The 19,808-nt window shown below is 38.3% G+C and overlaps 1 protein-coding gene across 4 annotated transcripts in view; it reads right to left on the bottom strand.

Moving 5' to 3' along the window:
• rbbp8l (retinoblastoma binding protein 8-like) overlaps nucleotides 1–18,079 on the bottom strand; it is a 34,408-nt gene extending 16,329 nt beyond the window's left edge. Inside the window, exons 1-8 of one of the 4 annotated variants that reach the window (XM_077214277.1) lie at nucleotides 17,769–18,079; nucleotides 16,134–16,274; nucleotides 13,599–13,661; nucleotides 13,376–13,492; nucleotides 6,152–6,317; nucleotides 5,897–6,073; nucleotides 5,075–5,143; nucleotides 4,886–4,988 (exon numbers count right to left, since the gene is read on the bottom strand). The gene's annotated coding sequence lies outside the window, so the exon portion shown is untranslated. Of the gene's footprint in view, nucleotides 1–4,885; nucleotides 4,989–5,074; nucleotides 5,144–5,835; nucleotides 6,074–6,151; nucleotides 6,318–13,375; nucleotides 13,493–13,598; nucleotides 13,662–15,993; nucleotides 16,275–17,768 lie in introns of all 4 variants that reach the window. The other 3 variants (XM_077214275.1, XM_077214274.1, XM_077214276.1) reach the window with 3 other exon arrangements.
• Nucleotides 18,080–19,808: the final 1,729 nt, after the last annotated feature.

Consider the following 19,808-nt stretch of genomic DNA (forward strand, 5'->3'; position numbering starts at 1 on the left):
GTTGTTCAGCATGAGGAGATCTATCAGATGATATGCATATTATGGGGATGTGTACCACACCATGTGATTACAGAGCCGTAAAACTCGTTAGCGCCAACTAGTGGCCGATTTCTTTCAAAACTCTTACAGACCTCTTGGGCCATGAGTCGAACATGCCCATCGAGTTTCGTTCCGATTGGCCTCCGTTAACCCGTCTCATTGGTGCTCAAACTTCATTGGCCGATGGCGGCCATGTTTTTTGAGATACGCCAATGTCCGTATATACATACATGGGGCCTTGGACCAAGGCACTGCATACCAATTTTCAAGTCAATCGGACTAACGGTCAGGTGGTCATGGTCATTTTTATGTTTTTTTAATGTAATAGCGCCACCTAGTGTTAGATCGACGCAATTTTTTTACTGTAACCTCAAAATGAACTCATTCACATGTGTACCGAGTTTGGTGAAGCTATCTCATTTACTTCTGGAGTTATAGCCATTTTAGTAAAATAGGCTCCGCCCACAACGTTCATTTTGCACCCCCTGGCGACCCTGAATCAAAATTTCAACTTTTTTTCGATAATTATTGATATTCAGACTCCAGAAAACATTTCTGCACCGGTTTGGTTCTGATCGGGCAAAAAACCAGGGACTAGTCCGCAAAAGTATTTTTTTGACAAAATTCAAAATGGCGGAAAATCTCTCATGACGGAAATGAAATCGGAGATATACGTTTTGTTCGTCAGGCGTCCAGCTTTCCAATGATATAATACACTTGAGTGTACAACATACAACAGTTTCGCGTTTTTGTTGCTACAGCGACACCTATGGGCCAATCGGTGTCATACTCTCTCAACCTCTCCTCGATTTCTGTGCTACCTTAATCCCAAATATCACATCTGTAGCACTTACGGTTTGGTCTGCACGATGCGTTTTAGCGTAGAATAATAATAATAAAAATCCTTACAAATACAAAAGGTTTTCAGCACTTCGTGCTTGAACACCTAATAATAAAAATCAGTACAATTACAATAGGTTTTCAGCACTTCGTGCTTGAACACCTAATAATATAGCAAAGGCAAGATTAGACTGAAAGCATGGTTAATTTGTGGAATGTAAACCATGCGCCAAAAACCTGTTTTACTACAGTACACGAAACCATTGTTATGTTTTGTAAAGGTACTCAAGGAAACAATATATATATTTTAAGAAGCCATGTAACAAAAATTACCAACCCCTTTCTCACAATTAACTGTAAGCTTACATTTTGATCAACCTCCGTTCAACCAACAACCCATTGATTGAACCCTGTTCTGTCCTACAGGTTATCAGATTACTGAAATAATAAATCTATAGCACTCTCAGTTCCATCTACCCATGTTTAAACCCTCTAGTTTCCACAGATCTCCCAACCAAAAGCAGTACAAAAATGCATGCATACTCCATCTGGTGCTGCGCACAAGCTTCAAGGAAGATACACATACAGTATGTATCCTTGCCGATGCATTTAAAGTTAGGGATCACAACTCTCTCCACAACAAAGAGTCCGGAGTGTTGAGGCTGAAATAAACTTGGGTCTATAGGAGAATGAACAGACCAGGTCAGGGCAGCAGGGCTCTGGTACAGCATGAGCTATTCATTAATGCAGCAAGATGCTGGTAATATCTGTCCGGTGATTTCTGATTCCGCAGTAGACCAAGCCAGAGAGCTGTGGGTCTCCTCCTGACTGAGGACACAAAGTGGACAGCAAAAAAACAGCTCTATGTGTCATCTTTATAATAATAATAATGTATTTTATTTCAAATCACTCAAGGTCACCATACATCATGTAGCAGCAACAATAACAATATTAAAATAAGAGATAACAGTAAATAACAATGGCAATAAAATAAACGACAAATAAGGGGAGAGCAACAATTAAAAACATGGATCTATTTTATATAATTTGGAGTATATAACAAACCATAGCAACATAACTTATAACAAATCATGTCTGTTTATGCTGGGATAGGCAAATTACTATTTAATCGCATATATTAATGATTTATAGAGGGCCAAAGAGAGCAATTAGGCTACAACAATCTTCATAGCAAACGGTGACAGATCTATGCGAACTGGGTTCAAAGCAACAAAATATGCTTCAGTATATAACTGTAGTGCTCAGAGATGTGATCCGCCTCATGTCCACTGTGGGGTGTAATAGCGCATGTTTTAACAGTCTATTGGCCTATGGGATTTACCAAGGAACCATTCATCATTATTCACTTATGATAATGAATAAGGTAAGGGATTGCCTTTAAATATTACAAATGCAGCAGGAATTATGAATGGCTTTCAATAAATAAATAAAAGGAGTCTGTACAATTACAGCACATACTGGGTGTGTAATTACTTGTCATGACTTGAAGTTGAGTTGTGTGTTTAAAAATGCACTGGTTTTTAAATAAATAAATGAATACCCTTTCCTGCTAATAACAATAGTTTGTTAAAATGCACAGGCACAGGCAGACAGATGCTAGACATGGGATATACCCTTTTTTGCTACTAATAATAGTTTATCACTCTAATAATACAGGGATGCCCCTCAATGAAACAATTCAAATTTCTCAATTACTTTTAAATGACTGATTAATGTACGTCATGTATTTCAAATGACTGAGAATTTTGTTTTTACCTTTTAAATTTGATCAATGACATAATCATTCAACAGTAAAATATGTAGCAGGGTCTTCTGGGGCCCCTCATAGTGTAGGAACACACACAGACTCACACACAGAGGCCTGGGATTCCATAGCATCACTCCAGCACTACCATCAACGTCTCGACCCAGATAAGACTTCAAAGAATGAGACAGATTTACAAGACATGGTGAATCTCCCTTTAAAAAAATACTGCTGCATAAATGTTTATGTAACTCAAAAGACATCCAACACTGCAGAAACTAGCTCAGTCATCCTAAAATGGCAACTTGCATGAAAGAACAATGGGCTACCTGTGATTTGCGAACAAAGCAACAATGGGGTCCAAACTTCTGTCCACCAGTGAAAATGCTTACATTTTGCATCATTCAATTCAATTGTAATTAAAACAACGTTCATTTACTATTATCAGCATATTTGAGTGAAGTAAATATTAATATTAGTACACAAAATATACATAATAATGTATATAACGAAGATAATGATATAAAATTAGGTTCATCTTCATTTTGTTTTAATGATAATAGTACTCGAGCTACATGAACTTCATAAAATTGTACAGAGTAGCCTACAAAAGATTTGTGACATGATGTCACTATTTTATTAGTGAATAAGAAATAGTGCATAATCTGAAACATTTACTGCTCCTTTAACATCACATCATGTGTCTTTGTTTTCAAATCCTAAAGCTTAGATTATTTTCTTTATTTGATTCTGAATCACAGATTTTCCATGTGGTCTCAGACTTTCATTCACAGAAGTTGATTTTTTTAAAATGAATAAAAAAAAATAGATTTTGGACAACAGAGTCTTGTCAAGATTCTTTCTTTAAATCACAGTGCAAGTGATAAAACAACGAGAATCGTGGCAGTGCCTTCGCAGTTTTCACGCAATTCTGTAGTCAGTCACTAGAGGGCGCTGTGTAATTGACCTCTATACTAATTAACCTGTACGGAAATCACACATGCTGGTCTACCAAAACAAATGTCCAATCTATACTTAAAATGAATGTGTCTTAAAATTTTTATCACGTACTGCAGAGATGCTGGATATAAACAAACACACTCACTCACACACACATAAATGATTTCCCATTGGAAGCTGGGATGTTGTTTCTGCTCTTAAACTACTTTTGATAATCTCAACAGTTTGTCTTTAAACCTGCCAGGACAGGAGGGATGGAAACCAGGACCGTTGCCGTTTAACAGCATATGGCATATCCAGATCGCTCTGTTCCGCTACGGAGCAAAGGAATGGATGTGTCTTGATCATTTGTCTGTAGTGTTGCCAGAAAACAACATGATGGAGCAGTCAGTCAGTCCAAGACCCGATACCGTCCAAGCCCACCCAGAGACTCCACTTACAGTGACATCAAATAAGAACAAGAGAGGAAGGGGAGAGCGAAAGAAAGATGCAGGACCGGGGTCGGGAACAGGGGAGCTTTGGTTTCCAATCCCCAAAGAATACTGTAATCTTAACACAGAGATTCACAAGTCACCATTTCTTCGTTTCTAATGATGGAAAATTACTGTAGCATAAATAGATATATTTCACACTATGTGTAAATGTAAGTCCATATCCTAAATCATTAGAACTTTTGTTTGGACATGCCATAGATTTAAAATCTTTTAATCTGTCATATGCTTGAGCAAAATTCAGTGCGTTTTCCAGGTCACAGGTGACCTCACCGATCCAGACGGTCTGTGTTTGCCCTTTAGAGGCTGCGCTTGAGTATCATGTGCTGGTGGCTGTGTGGAAGCCATAATGACCTAAAATAGTGTAAACCAGAAATATCTAGCGCAAAACATGTGCTAAGCTCTTAGAAAATGTAAGCTTTGGTTTCATATGATTTTAAATGACTTTCATACCACTTTCCAGAAAAGTGCATTTTAGTCATATATCAGGGCTTTGTTTCAGCAGAATTTTTTTTATAAATATTAATAAACAATGATTTTTTTATTTTTATGTAAAATATTTCTAAGACATAACATTTCAGCCCATTCTTTCATTGAAGCTTTTTTCCTCATTATGATATCAAGATGTTTGCCCAACTTGCCAAACATTGGTACCCAAACCCCACTGAACATAATGAAGTGACTACATTTTAACAGTCACACCCTGTAGGCAAATACTGAAGTGGTCTAAATGACTACAGGCTGTGAATAGAGAGAGAATGTTGAAGTGTGGCAGGTGGCAATAACTTACGTTATGTAAGATGAGTGCCCACGTGCACATGCACACACTAATTCCGGTTTAGAGGTGGGGGGAAGCTGGTGGGTCTCTTTTCACGGAACTGACACAGGAAGTTCTGTGGCACAGAGAGGAAGTTGATTAAAACAGAACACAAAAACACACCCTCCTGATTCCTGTGTCCCAGGACATGTCTCTACCCACACGACAGGTCACTACGTCCATCTCCACCCCATAGACCACTAGACACGTCATCTCTCAGTGTGTGTGCATCTGAAACAGAACATTAAGATGTTTGTATGCTTACATAAAAGGAATAATTTACCCAAATGCTATTCCATTTTCTTCCTTCCATGGAACAAAAACGGAGTTTTAAAGTCAAAGATAAAAGAAATGTAGACAAATAATTTTCAAATATAATACCACAACAGGTAATGTGAAACATGCCCAGGACCATTTCAGGACATTAAAGAATGGCAAGAGAGGTTTAGAGCTCCGCCCTAATCATAAATAACTGACTGTCCATATCCATCTCCATCTGGACTAATAGGGATGACGAGAGATGGTCTGATGAGCACAGAAAGGTAGACTGAGAAAGAGGGAGGTTCAGATTTACATCCATCACAGCGTATTTTCAGCACTCCTGTAGGAGCGCTAGATGGAGTGGTGAGGGGAGGCTGAGCAGAGGGCAGCGTGTGACCTTTGACCCCAGAACCTCTTCAATATAAACTTTATTAGCTTGCTGCAAAATGTGTGTGTGTGTTTGAATCTGTTGAGGCTTGTCTTGGTTCCTCCTGCAATTGAACTCTTAAAACAAACTGATTCACTCACTGGCTAAACCCCCTTAAACATTGAGGATTTATACGGATGTCTATGAATATGATCCATCACATGCACAAAAATGCATAAGAACATGTAGACGTTGTAAAGACTAATGAAGGGAAATCAACAAACATAACACATACCCATCAGTGAAAGCTCATAAGATTTGATTAGTGCTCAAGAATGCAGAGTCCCATATCTCACCCGGCTCACCCTCATCTGGCCCCATTGGTTGTCAGCATAGCCATTCATCCTCACCCCAGCCAATCGGCTGCGGTGCCAGTGCAGCCCTAAGCCAATCACAGCTCAGGAAGCCTTGACAGTGAGGGAGATGCTCATATGTGTTTATGGCCTCCTGCCTCTATGACAGAACACAGAACCCTTCAGAGAAAAATAAAGCAATTAGCCAATTACACCACACAGGCCTATTAAAAACCAAACATCCCAGTGTTTTCTTACCCTTTGTACACAGCGATAAGACGGAGCGAACGTATCATGTCCCATGGAGAGAGGGAAAAGTGATGGTTATGAAAAGAGAGGTAGGGAAGATTAGACGTATTTGCAGGGAGTCTCTCTTTATTTGAGAGAAGACAAATGAACTGAACTCTCAGTAACTCTGCGACTCCTGAGAAAGAGATGTGAAGAGAAATTAAGTGGAAAAACCAGTGCAGCAGAAACTGCTGTATCTGGATTATTAATCTAAAACCAATATAAAGCACTGTTTATCTAGGGACAAACTGAACCATCACATTACCTCACCGAATTCCCTCGAAATACTGTTCAATAAAGCTTAAAATAAAACAAAACACTGCCCAAAACATCTTCTGAAAAAATAAGGATGAGGACACTGAGATGTACCAATCACAAATATATCAAATACACACTTGTAAATGGAGCAAGTTTGAGGTCATTTTTTGGTAATTTGCATATTTTTCTAAAATAGCTCTTACTTCAGATTGTAGAAATGGAGACAGACTGCCCTATTTATGTTCTCAGTGCCTCGTTGTCCTGACATACTGCTGTGATGGATTTATGCATGACTGTATTGGCTACATAATGCGGTTTTGCTAATTCAGAGTCTGCATTGGTCATTTCGTGATATCAAAATCTTCTTTTGGACAAAGAAACTTCTTGGAAAATATAGATAACATATTATATTGATATTAAACTGATCCAAAATTGTTATGAAATGTTCTTAGGTACATGTACATGTTTTTGACTGCCTCTGGAGGAAGCAGCTGCAATGCAGTTGTGCACTCATTTCCTGATTTTAGAAAAACAGAGACAAAAAAAGCACTTGCAGTAATAATTTTAGCAATTGCAACTTTAAGTGACGTCTCACAGCAAATTATTAATAATAGCATTGTGCTGGTTCCTTTAAAAAAAAAGAGAGACTATATTATTCATGTGGATTCATTTGTGTCTAGAGTGTACATATTTGAATGTGATTGCTTAATATTTTTTAACCTGCATTTAAATGCATAAGATGGGCAGGAGATGCCAGGCTGTATATTATTACAAAATAAAATAAAACAAAATGAATGTCTTTGTCCTCTTACAAATAATTTCCCTCTTGTTACCTCGAGAGTACACACAGTCGTGTGGAAAAACAAACTACACAGAAAAATGCATGAAAAGAAACACTGTATGAGATATTTAATTTTAAATGATTTTTAAGTTTTTCAGAGAATGTATCTTTAAGTGTATGACCGTTTTTTAACTTATTTAAAGTATTAACATAAATAAATATCTTACTATACAGCAATATCTTACTATACAGCAATAAAAAAAAGTATAATAAAATATACACTTTGATGACCAACTTGGAAGCCAGCTAATATGTTCCAAAACACAGCAACCTGTTTAAGGTGATTTATCCAGATTTTTGTGAATTATGTTTACCTCAAGTCATTTTTACAAAAATTTGCCTAGTATTTAACTGCTTTGTCGTGCTGTCCCTTTGCATATATGTCAGTTTCCTAATGCTCTTGAGGCGTTTATGCAGCACTCTTTTAACACTTCCACAGGACACTCAAAAACCTCTCACAACCAGTAACCATTGCTATAAATCTCACACACAATGAGCTCTTAAAGACCAGGGTGGTCTCTTTCCTCTCCTGTGACCATCTCAAACTTTCTCTTGCTCTTACTGAAACATTCACCCTATCCATTACTCCATCTTTCTAACTCCCTACCCCAGCAGTCCCGAGTCTCCTTTTAAACTCCAAAGGTCTCTGTGACTCACTGTCATGGGTCCAGCTCCTGAGGAGGAGGGTTTCGGGTGAGGTTTGAGTCGCCCTATCCTCAAAAGCGCCATGAGAGCCTGATGTCCACTAAAGCCGTTTCAAAACTAATAAACAATTGTCAAGCGAGAGGTAAAGCAGAGAGCTGTATGGCCATTCTAAAAGCACATCAAAGGGTCCACACTAAGAGCCGTGTAGACGAGAGATGTGGATGACCTCTCCACCGCACACATGCACACATACACAAATCACATATGCACCTCACAAATATCACAAGCATACATAGCAGACACTGGGATGAAAGTATTTCAAAATTACAGACAGAACAATGACATAAAAATGGAGCTGGATTTGCTGTGAGTTACTGTGTGAGTCATTGGAAGGAGGGAATGACATATTTGGTGCCAGATGACTCTGGTCATAGACTCATAGTTAAGGGGCAAAGATTCAGACTCAAAGAATGGAATGAAGAAAAGAATACAGCCCTCTTCACATATCATTGGATAGGATAAGTGATGGTAGCACAGGACAGAATAGGATATGATCGTTCAGGACAAGATAGGATAGGATAGGATACGACAGGATAGGACAGGACAGGACAGGATAGATCAGGACAGGGTAGGGTATAATATGACCGGATAGGATAAATCAGGGCAGGGTTAGAATTGGGAAAGGATAGGATAGGCCAAGATAAGATAGGATATAATAGGCCAGGATAGGAGAGCCCATGGTAGGATAGTATGCAGTAGGCCAGGACAGGATAGGCCAGGATAGGATAGATCACGACCAGGTAGGATTGGGAAAAGATAGGATAGGCCAGGATAGGATAGGATAGGATAGACCACAACTGGGTAGGATCGGGAAAAGATAGGATAGGCCAGGGTAGGATAGGCCAATATAGAAATGGTCAGGAAATTATAGGATAGACCAGGATATGATAGGGTTGACCAGGATATTATAGGATAGGCAAGTATAGGACAGGCCATAGAAGGAAAGGTTTTGGAAGAAAATCTATAGCTTCATTACTGACAGAACATACATCACTATATTTGACTGTCCACTAAATAACAGCCATCTCATTTGAAACCCTCACACTTTTCGCTGCCACAAACAACACACTCCCTGCTTACTCTGGCCGGGTCTGGGTGCTGGGCGGCAGAGGAGTCAGGTTGGCTGAGACCTAGAAAGTGGGAGCCATCTCTTTAGTGTGTGTGTGTGTGTGTGTGTGTGTGTGTGTGTGTGTGTGTGTGTGTGTGTGTGTGTGTGTGTGTGTGAGAGAGAGGGAGAGAGAGAGAGTGTGTGTAGGGGGAGGAGATAAGTAAACTTCACAGCCCATGACATAAATCACATCAAGACATGACAGTAGGACACTGAGCAGGACCACTGATAAAACCAGCAGGAGGGAGGGAGAGAGAATGGAGAGAAAGTAAGTAGGAAGAACAAGGGTCATGGTAATAGGCGAGGGGATAGAGCCAATGGAAAGAGAGATATAAAGAAAGTCTGAATGTGTTTGTGTCAGTGTGTGTATGTGTGTGAGAAACAGAGAACCAAAAAAAAAAAAAACGAGAGATGGACAGAGTGGGGGGGAGTGAGAGAAGAATAGGAGGGCGTTTTTTGATTCCCAGTCCTCCCGAAGGTGTAGATTATCCAAAGAGCACAAGCTAATTTCCAGGTTCGTGAATACATTCGCCCATTTCAAACAGCTGTCTACCTAAATCTTCACTGGCTGAGAAAGGATGCACCCCCACTATATGTGTTATGATTCACATTGATCCAAGAACACTTTTAAACTAAATTTACTGTTTTCCCCCCATTTTTGCTAGTGCTAGCTCTTCATAACTAAGATGGCAGGTGATACATCATTTGATATACTGATATTTCATTGACATGCTAACAAGGCCATTAAAACAGCTGAACTAATGTTACTGCTATTTAGCAGCTCACACAAATCAAGGACTGTGTATCATTAACCGAGCCACTCTGGACGTCTCTGACAATTTGACACGATGTTCGTCGTACTTATTAGCTGTTGGCTGAATCAGACTTGACCGTACATGAATGAAGTCTCCGTAAACTATCTGACATCTCTGCTCCACAACCTAACCTCCGTGTTTATTCTACAGCCCAATTATGGAGAAAAACAAAACGTCTAACTGTGTACGGAGAGCGTTCACTGTTTGTGTATGGCGAGAACACATCAATGGCAGCACTTCATTGTGTAGCTGACGTCTGCGGTTGAATTTATGATCTCCTATTTGTGTAAAATGTAGGCCATAATTTTAATATGTGTGAAAGTAAGAAGTAAACGGAAAGTGGGTAGTTTATGAATTTTTTAGAGCTCATTTGTCTGTATTGAAACTGGTTGAAGGAGACTGTGCTGGGTTGACCTTTAAAAAAAGCACTGTGGCTGTACCATGGTACAGTCAGCATGATGTTATCAGATGGCAACACCATGACACTTTGATACCACGGTATTGAATGATTATCAAAACTATGCACCATGATATTTACATGCTATTCAAGCCAATTCAAAAATAAACAGGGTATTAACATGGTACATGTCAAAGAAGCATGGTATCTCCATAGCAGGGCCGGCCCGAGGCATAAGCGAACTAAGCGGCTGCTTAAGGCCACAATCGAGTTTAAATTATTTTTTTTAGATGACTTAAACAAGTGACATAAATGAATGAATGAATATGAATGAATAATTTCAAGACAAGAAAATTCTGATTTCATGATCAAAATACCTGCCAACAACTGCTGCTGTGTCTGCCAGCGTTTAAGTCTTGCGCATAATCTAGACACCTCGCGAGTGCATAGACAATTCGTGCGCAACTGCGCATAGTCACGGTATCGGTTTAAGTTGGAGAAAATAACCGCAGGGGAACTTAACCTTCTAGGTGTAAGGTTAGCAGTTTGAATAAATAATAAACATAGCAGTTTGAACTCTTCTCCACTTTATTATACCACACATCAGATCACTAACTCCAAAAACCCGCGACACTCCAGTACCAAGTGCGCACGACCAATTCCTATCTACGGCAAGCCCCGAGGGGAAAAATAGATTGCATACACACATACAACGAGCGCCAGTACATTACCGGTATTATAGTAACAGACTTTGTTGGATTCTGTCATGTACAATCCAACAAAGTCTGTTACAATAATAATAATAAAAAAGATTTTGAGGACAGTTACACTGTATTGAGACAGTTGAGAAATAATAATAATATTTTTTTTTACAGTTTTCAACAATAATTGTACTTGTTGAACCCTTGTTCTTATTATGTTTCTGATTTCTCAGTTTTGTCATTATTTTTTGCAAATAATTTATTTTATATACGTTTTGAGACAGGTTTTTTTTTAAGAAGTTTCAAAGAGTTAGTAAGAGTAAAGTAAAAGTTAAAACTTTTTTAAGTAGGCATCTATATTTTATTTAGTATTTATTTTTTATTAATACATAACCTCACTGTATTCATTTATAATGTATCATTATTGCGTGACATTTGTGTCAATAATCGTCAAGCACAGGTGACTTCGCGTAGTGGGAGGGGGCCCCCAAATCAAATTCTGCTTAGGGCCCCCAAAAGGCTCGGACCGGCTCTGCTCCATAGTATATACACTGTAAAAGATTATATGATCAATCAGTTATGGCAACATGTGTTTTTACATTGCTTTAACTCATCAAAATTAGTCAAGCAATTTTCAACTTTTTTAAGTTTTATACGATTAAACTTTTTTTTAAGACAGTATAATGTAGCCTAGTTTAAGTTGAAATTACTTAAACATCCAAGTTGATTGAACTTAAAAATGTAAGGCAGCAACTTTCTTTCCAGTGTATCCAAAAAACACTAAAGAAACCCTTTTACTATGGTACTCTGCCTCAGAAAAAATGATAATAATAAGTTACATAGCTTTTTTGTATTTGTAGGCCCACCTTCAGTTCACAAGCTGTCATGAATTGACATAAAATGACACAAAATGATGCTTTGCTAATGTGACAAAGTATTTCATAGCTATTTACCCTGATGCTAATAGCGCTAATGGCCGCAATGTCATAGCTCAAATGACTAATGCTACACACCCTCCAAAAAAACGAACATGACACAGTGACATTCACACAAACACAGGTACACAGGCCCTCCTCTCTTATCAGACCTCTATAGCTTGTTTTTAAAGTAGGAAAAACTGAGCAGAGCACATTAAAGAAAATAGGAGTGAGTGTGTGCAAGTCTGTTTTCCTGGCCAGACTTTTAGTCTTGTAGCTGGAGATAGCAGCTGGAACAGCCATGCAAAGCAAGTCTCCACCATTCCCCTCCCACTGCCTTATGCTACCTAAAACATAATACTGCTGTGTGTTACACATAATCTCTCTCTCATACACACACAGCTTCTCTGAGAAGTTGAACTAGACTCTTATACTAGGTATGTTTTGGTCAAACTCAGACACTTAAACGTTAATAATTAGAACATTGTTTTAGAAAATGTACAGGATGGATTTTTTTTATAAACTGTAATGTCATAATTAAAAAAACTAAAAACTAAATTCAAATCAGAAAACCCATTCACAAGAAAACATGTTCAAAACATATTGAAGTCAAAAAATGAAGTCAATGCTTAGCCGGCAGTGAACATGGCAAAAATCATCTCAATCCACAGTACTGAATAAAAGAAAATAATATATTTATATTTAATTCAACATTAAGACATTTGATGGGGATATGAAAATGTAATATAAGATGTTGGCGACTTCATTACAAGACTGTACACACACAGTCGTGGTGATGGAATAGAGAGATGAAGTAATCCTTAGAGAGAGAAAATTTGAAATTGAGTAAGAGGCAAAAGTGAGGAGGAGTGTGTGTGTGTGTGTGTGTGTGTGTGTGTGTGTGTGTGTGTGTGTGTGTGTGTGTGTGTGTGGTGTGTGTGTGTGTGTGTGTGTTTGTATCTGGCCGTAGTGGAGCCCGGTCTCTGAAGTCTGCATGCTGTCAGTGTGAGTGGCCTTATCTTCCCCAAACATTTACTTAACCCTTTGTCTTACAGGGTCCAGCACAATGAGACACAGCCAGAGGAATCCCAGCGGGACTTCAGATGGACAGGCCTGCCGCTCACTGATACACTCACAGTCACACTGACTGCAGTCTAATCGGCACATATTACAGTGACATCACAGCGATAACTACAGCTCAACAACCTCATTTCTCTTTTAATGACATCATTGAAATATTGCTTTGTCCTCATCCTTTTCATTTAAATGATAACAGCAGCTGACAGATTGAAGAGTCTTGCCAATCAATTGCTGCACATAAAACAATTTCCATTCAATAAACTAAAAGAACTATTGTGTAAATGTTCTTCTGTCGTTTAATGCAGCATTAGTTTATAAGCTCTAGATTCAGGCTGTTTCTTCTGAGGTAACAGTGAAGTGTGCTGTAAATACCTTTCTGTTATCTGAGCATGTGTTAAACCCTAGGTTCAGAAGAATGCAGCAGTCGGCCTTTGTCTCTGCGTCCACATCATCAGGACAGGAGGCCGTCAGAGAGGAGCTTATCAAACCCTACAAATACCATCACAGAGAGAGAGAGAGAGAGAGAGAGAGAGAGAGAGAGAGAGAGAGAGAGAGAGAGAGAGAGAGAGAGAGAGAGAGAGAGAGAGATCCATACCTTTCAGACAAACATTTCTCCATGAGACATTCAGCCTTCCTTTTCCCTAAGCCCGGACAGAATCTGTTCATCAGAATTTTCATTTTAGGTTGAACTAACCCTTAAATACTGTTGAAGTATTGTTCATTGTTCGTTCATGTTTCTTAACTAATGTGAACAGATGAAACCTTACATATAAGAGGTGAGAGATGTGTTGAATGTTGAACTTCAGGAATGACGGCTGTTCCAATTATGTGGCCTATAAAGGGGAATACTTCAACAATGACACCAGATTAAAAAAATTATAAGAATTATTAACAATTATTAGAATATGAATATTTACAAATATTTTATATTATAATTTTTTTTAATGATATGCAACTGTAATGTCGTCCACAAACCTGTGCAATTCTAATAAATGGACCAGAATCCTTGGAACCAATCAGAATTGAGATGCTAGTACTATACTGTAAGAGCTCGAATAGGTACGAAAGGCAGTGATGTAGTGTTTGTGTGTTAGGGGTTGGGTTGTGTGTTATGTATGTGTTGGGGGGGGGGGGGGGCATAGTGAGATACAAAGAGACAGAGAGAGAATTCAGTATTAAAGTACTTCCAGCTCTCTCTCCACTCCCCCACATAATCAAACAAATCATGATTACAAATATTTCAAGGTCTTGAGTCACTTCTATAAATCTGGAGGGCTCTCTTGAAGATGTAGTCGGCAGACACACACACACACACACTTACTTTCAGCCAACTTCTTTTGGATTTAACCCACCAGAATATATGTGTCTTTGGCTTTCTCTCTGGCTCCCTGTGTCTGCTGTGTTCTTACAGTAAAATAAATAGGCTGCATCTATCTGCAAAGTGCAGCGGAGGTTCTGAAAACAGGGTTATCCAAAGTGCATGTTCAGAAGCAGCGAGAGAGAGAGAGAGAGAGAGAGAGAACAGAACGAGAAAGTGTGAGAGATTAACCCGACATGAGAAACAGACAGACAAAGAGAAAAGAAATAGATAGACAGACGGAGACAGGAACATAAGGAAATCCTGCGTGGAGACGATGAAGAGGGGAGAGATAATGAAAGAGAAGGCAAAAAAGAGAGAGAAAAGAATTCCACATGTGCAGCAGGCCCTTGTCTTTACGATGGCTATGATTATAATTTAGTGCTGCTGTTTCAGGGCTGACATCATCAGTGCAGCACCAATCAGATGGCACAAAGTCTATAAATTAATGAGTGGGCTAGAGTTCAGCTGACCGGGGCAGGGTCAAAGTTCATTTCACTCATGAAAACGTTTCTAATGGAATGTGACTATGCAAAAATCAGCCCTGACGAAAACTAGCTTTCACGTGTTTTGTGATTGTGGATATTTGACTAGCAAATCTTGTTGTTATTGTAAAATAATACACATTATACCCATCACACGCACACACACACACCATATTTGGTACATATAATATGTAAAGGGTCTATTATGAATGTATAATTAAAACAGTTTTGATCTATATAAATCCTCGTCACATGACAAGTAAACAGTGTGTGTGTGTGTGTGTGTGTGTGTGTGTGTGTGTGTGTGTGTGTGAGAACGGTTTTGGGTCAGTAAGATTTTTTTAAAATAAATTAATACTTTTATTTAGCAATGAAAAGTGACGGTGAAGGAATTTATACTGTAACTTAAAGTATATTATTTAGAACTGTCTATTCATCAAAGAATCCAGAATAAATTGTATCTCAGTTTCCCAAAAATATTAAGCAGAACAACAATTTTTTTAGATTAATAATGCAAAGAAATGTTTTTGAGCAGCAAATCAGCATTTTAGAATGATTTCTGAAGGATCATGTGACACTGAAGACTGGAGTAATGATGCTGAAAATTCAGCTTTGATTACAGGAATAAATTACATTTTAAAATTTATTACAATAGAAAACAGTTATTTTAAATTGTAATACTTTTTTTACAATATTACTGTTTTATTTAAAAAAAAAATATTATTATTTACTGACTCCAGACTTTTAAAAAGTAGGGTTTATAACATTCTTTTTTTTTAGTTGATAATTAATAAATCAGGGATTGAATGGCTGGATTATTAGTAGAATGTAAATTATTTGATTTGCTTATTAATTACGAATTCATAAGAACATCAGTAAATGTATTAATTAGATGCACAGAGACATTGATGTTTATAATTTATGTTTTTTATGAAGTGTGCTTGAATGTGTGTGGTATCTTTTGACACACTCAGTCACTGATTGTCCAAATGGTTATTATCTGCAGATGGATTATGCTGTAAAATAATGAGGCAGGAATGAAAAGGCTCAGAGTTCAGGGAACACTGGTGAATAACATGCACCTCTAATGAGGTGCATAAACATTACATTTACATGAGAGGTGTCTTATGTGTGAAACTAGTACATACTTGAGTGTGCATGTGAGAGCATGAACCAATAGGGGGTTGTCCTTCCCTGACTTGATTGACAGGTTGATGGCGCTGTGTATGTAACTAGCTGTGTTGACTCCTGCTCCCCGCTGGAGGCTGACATCAAGAATAACACACACCTCAGCAACGTCTCTCACCCTGCATGAAATGCCTGGCACTTTGGAGACGAGAAGGCGAGAGAGAGAGCAGTCCTGTGCCTCATCACTCCACACTTCACCTGAGGAGACAGAAAAGAAGACAGACAGACAGACGGACACACACTGAGAGGGTGACATAGAGAACATTACTTACAAAAGGGTCATAGTGTGGCACAGGGTCTCAACTTACAGCACTAGCACTTAAAAAAACAGATAACAGCCAAATGAACACAAATGAGACACTATAATATGCAAATGAGTAAGAATGATTTGAAACCAGGGGGAGCATATTAAGGTTTTGAATGCATTTAGAAATAAATGCAATTATTTGAATGCATCTTACACTCATGCTTCATTTATCATGCAAGGGTCATAAATATTAGCATGTTTATGGCCGTTAGCATGGATATTTTTTCCATTATGCTGATTTCACTCTACATGTAGGCTACTGTAAACACCTTTATCATTTTGGAAGGTTAACAATCTGAGCATGACAGAGAACAACTCATTCATTTCAAAATTTCACATAAACAAAGTTTTTTTTTATTCATCAAAGAATCCTGAAAAAATTATCATGGTTTCAACAAACATGGTTTATATATATATATATATATATATATATATATATATATATATATATATATATCACAGCTAATATAATAATGTTATAACTAAGATTGAAAATTATGTGAATGTTCTGGGAAATGGATGCTGTCTCCTAACAATATGCAAAATGCACAGTTTTTGCCATCAGAACTGACACGTAAAATTAAGACTCACAACCACAGAATGACAAACATTCAACAACAAAAAAACAACAACAACAACAAAAAACCTGCATGCAGAAGCCAAACATGTTGGCTGCGAAATGTAAAAATAAACAGTTTTTCGTCCATAATATCCGTTCCCACTGTTCGTCATTTGTAGCATCAATCTATCACTTCAGGCTCATGTCCTCTCCTCCCCATCCCTTCACGCCTCTCCCTGATTCTGTCCATCTCTCTGGAGCGGAGGAGAGCGGGAGGGATGCTGGGGGCTGGGAAAACCTGGACTTGACCCCCGAGTTCTGGGCTCCACGGAGTCTCCTTACCAAACCTCCCTGATGACTGATGAATAGACACTCTCTCACACATAGCCTACACACACACACACACACACACAATGTGTTTTTTTTTTGGGTTTTTTTGTATTTCTCTCACTGGCTTGTTACAAGCAGATTCAACGGGTCTTTTTTGCCAAGTAGGCCTACTTATTCAGGGTTCAAAGTTGAAGGGGAGGTGAAGCTACAAGCATCGAGGAACCGAAAACATCTAGGCTATTTAGAAATGTAAAAAGATTGTCCATTTCATAACTCACATCACAATAAATTGAGACGTCGTCATTTCACACGCCACCTTTTCGTGATAAAATATAATAAACGTTTTGCATACAATATACCTGCAAAGCTGCCAAAGTGTGAAGTTTGTTAACGGAGCTTTACCGCGAGGTGTGAGCCAAATAAATAGCGAGGCATCGTAAATTACTGCCTGAGAGATGGCGGCGACATGGGGGAGGAGGGGCGCATTGATTGTTGTAGACGTAGATGGAGTTTTTTCTTTCTCTTTACCCCACACCTACCCCTTAACTTTGTCCCCTTCCTGACTCTTTTTCCACGGCAAGGAAACGGTCTCGCTCCCGACCACGGAAGTCATCGCTCTCAGACGTCTCCGTCTCATCGTTTACAATGCTATTTTCCTTCTTATTTTGGCATTTTCCTCGTCGGTCTGGTTATTTGTTGCCATTTCTTTTTTGTCCATGCATGGACAAACTTAGAGAATGAATAACTTAGAAAATGAAGCTAAGTTTAGTAACGACGTCCTCTAATAATACCCATGTCAAATGGCATTAATTCCCATAACAGGAAAAATGCACGAGGACACACACGCGCACAACAGCCCCTCCCAATTCCACCTTCACGCACCCAATATATGGCAAGCCGTGCACACATAATACTAACTAGTAACTTTTTTATTTTTCTTAATCTTTGTACCACCTATTTAATTTACGAGTAAGTAACCAGCATCTTTTTGAATTTCTTTAGTAAATATTCATTAGTAGTATGAATATAACTCATTCACTCACTCAAATGTACCTACTAGTAATTAAAAATGTGCTAGATAATTTTAAGAAGTAAATGTTAAAATCACATTCCATATTCAAGACAGGGTAGTCAAAGTTGGTAAAACATTTACTGCTTGTGGACTAAAATGCAGTAGGCTACAAGGTAATAGAATAGTACAGTTACTGTAATACAGAGTTATATTTTGAGCTTGTTCTGGCAGATTTTGCTCATAGCCTCCATTAAAACTTGTCTTGCAATCTGTTGCAAAATAAATAAATATAAAACAAAGGAAAACGGCAGAGCTGATTTAATAATATTAGCTAAAATTACATGCACCATATGCAAACATCACAGCGATGAACTTCACATATTTTCTTTAATAAATCATAAATATAATACCATTTATGATTTAAAACATGTTAATGAGTAACTCACTGTTGACTATGATCGTGTAACAGGCAGTGAGTATTTGATATATGTGTCTAATGAAGCTGACTATTGACCAGGTGTGTGACCGGAAAAGTGTGTGTGTGTGTGTGTGTGTGTGTGTGTGTGTGTGTGTGTGTGTGTGTGTGTGTGTGTGTGCAAACACCAACACCGAACACCTGCCCTACTTTGTAAATGTGTGCAGTGTAGTTGCAGTAGCCTATGTGAGCATGTTCTTGCATTAGATTTGAGTGTGTGTGCATTTTGCTGTGATAATTATGTAGGCTACATAGATGCACTTTGTTTTATGGGCCTTTGGTTGTAACACAACCTTTGGCCCGTGCACACCTTGACCTTTGGATAGGCGGGATCACTCTCTTGTTTTTGTGAGTGCATGAGGGGAGAGGGACTCTCCTTTAATCACTCTGTCATTTAGGACACATCCAAAGGGACTGGATTTTTTTTGTACTACATTGATAATCCCCCCCCCCCCCAAATTAAAATTTATTATTTACTCACCCTGATCTAATTTCAAACCTGTATGACCTCTGTTCTTTCTTCTACATACCTTAGTGATTTGTTTAGTTTTATTGTATGAACAAAATTTAAAAATATCTTATTTTCTGTCTAGAATTTTTATTTTGGGATAAAACATTCCTTTAAGTAATAATATTGAGCATTGTTATTAAATCTGAGATTAGGGTTAATTAAAATTATTAGTATTATTAGAATGGTAATGTTGCCCCATAAAGAATGGATTCATTTGTCCTGTGAATTGGACCATTTGTCCCAGTTACTCTGTATTCTTCCAGAATGCAAAAGGTGGGGGTCATATTCAAGAACAGAGTCCTCAATTACAATATAATAGGAGTCCTGTGGTGAACCCCCAAGAGCTACTAACACAAACACACTAGTGCCAGTGACAGTGTGTGTCTTAGGGAATACAGGGGTGTTTTTTTTAGTTGCAGGGGGCCAATAAGGCAGTCAGTTGGTGTAATGCTGTGAAGAAAAAGAGACAGCAAGAGAAAGAAAGCTTTGGCAGTCCTAATAGTTCACAAATGCTATAGCTTAAAGTACACAGGGCACCTCTAAGGTCGTTTTACTGATAGTGTGTTCTGAGTGTGTGTGGC

The sequence above is a fragment of the Siphateles boraxobius genome, unplaced genomic scaffold, assembly GCF_051911475.1.
Source record: "Siphateles boraxobius isolate OS27281-9 unplaced genomic scaffold, OSU_SipBor_1 68, whole genome shotgun sequence".
Taxonomy (NCBI): Eukaryota; Metazoa; Chordata; class Actinopteri; order Cypriniformes; family Leuciscidae; genus Siphateles; species Siphateles boraxobius.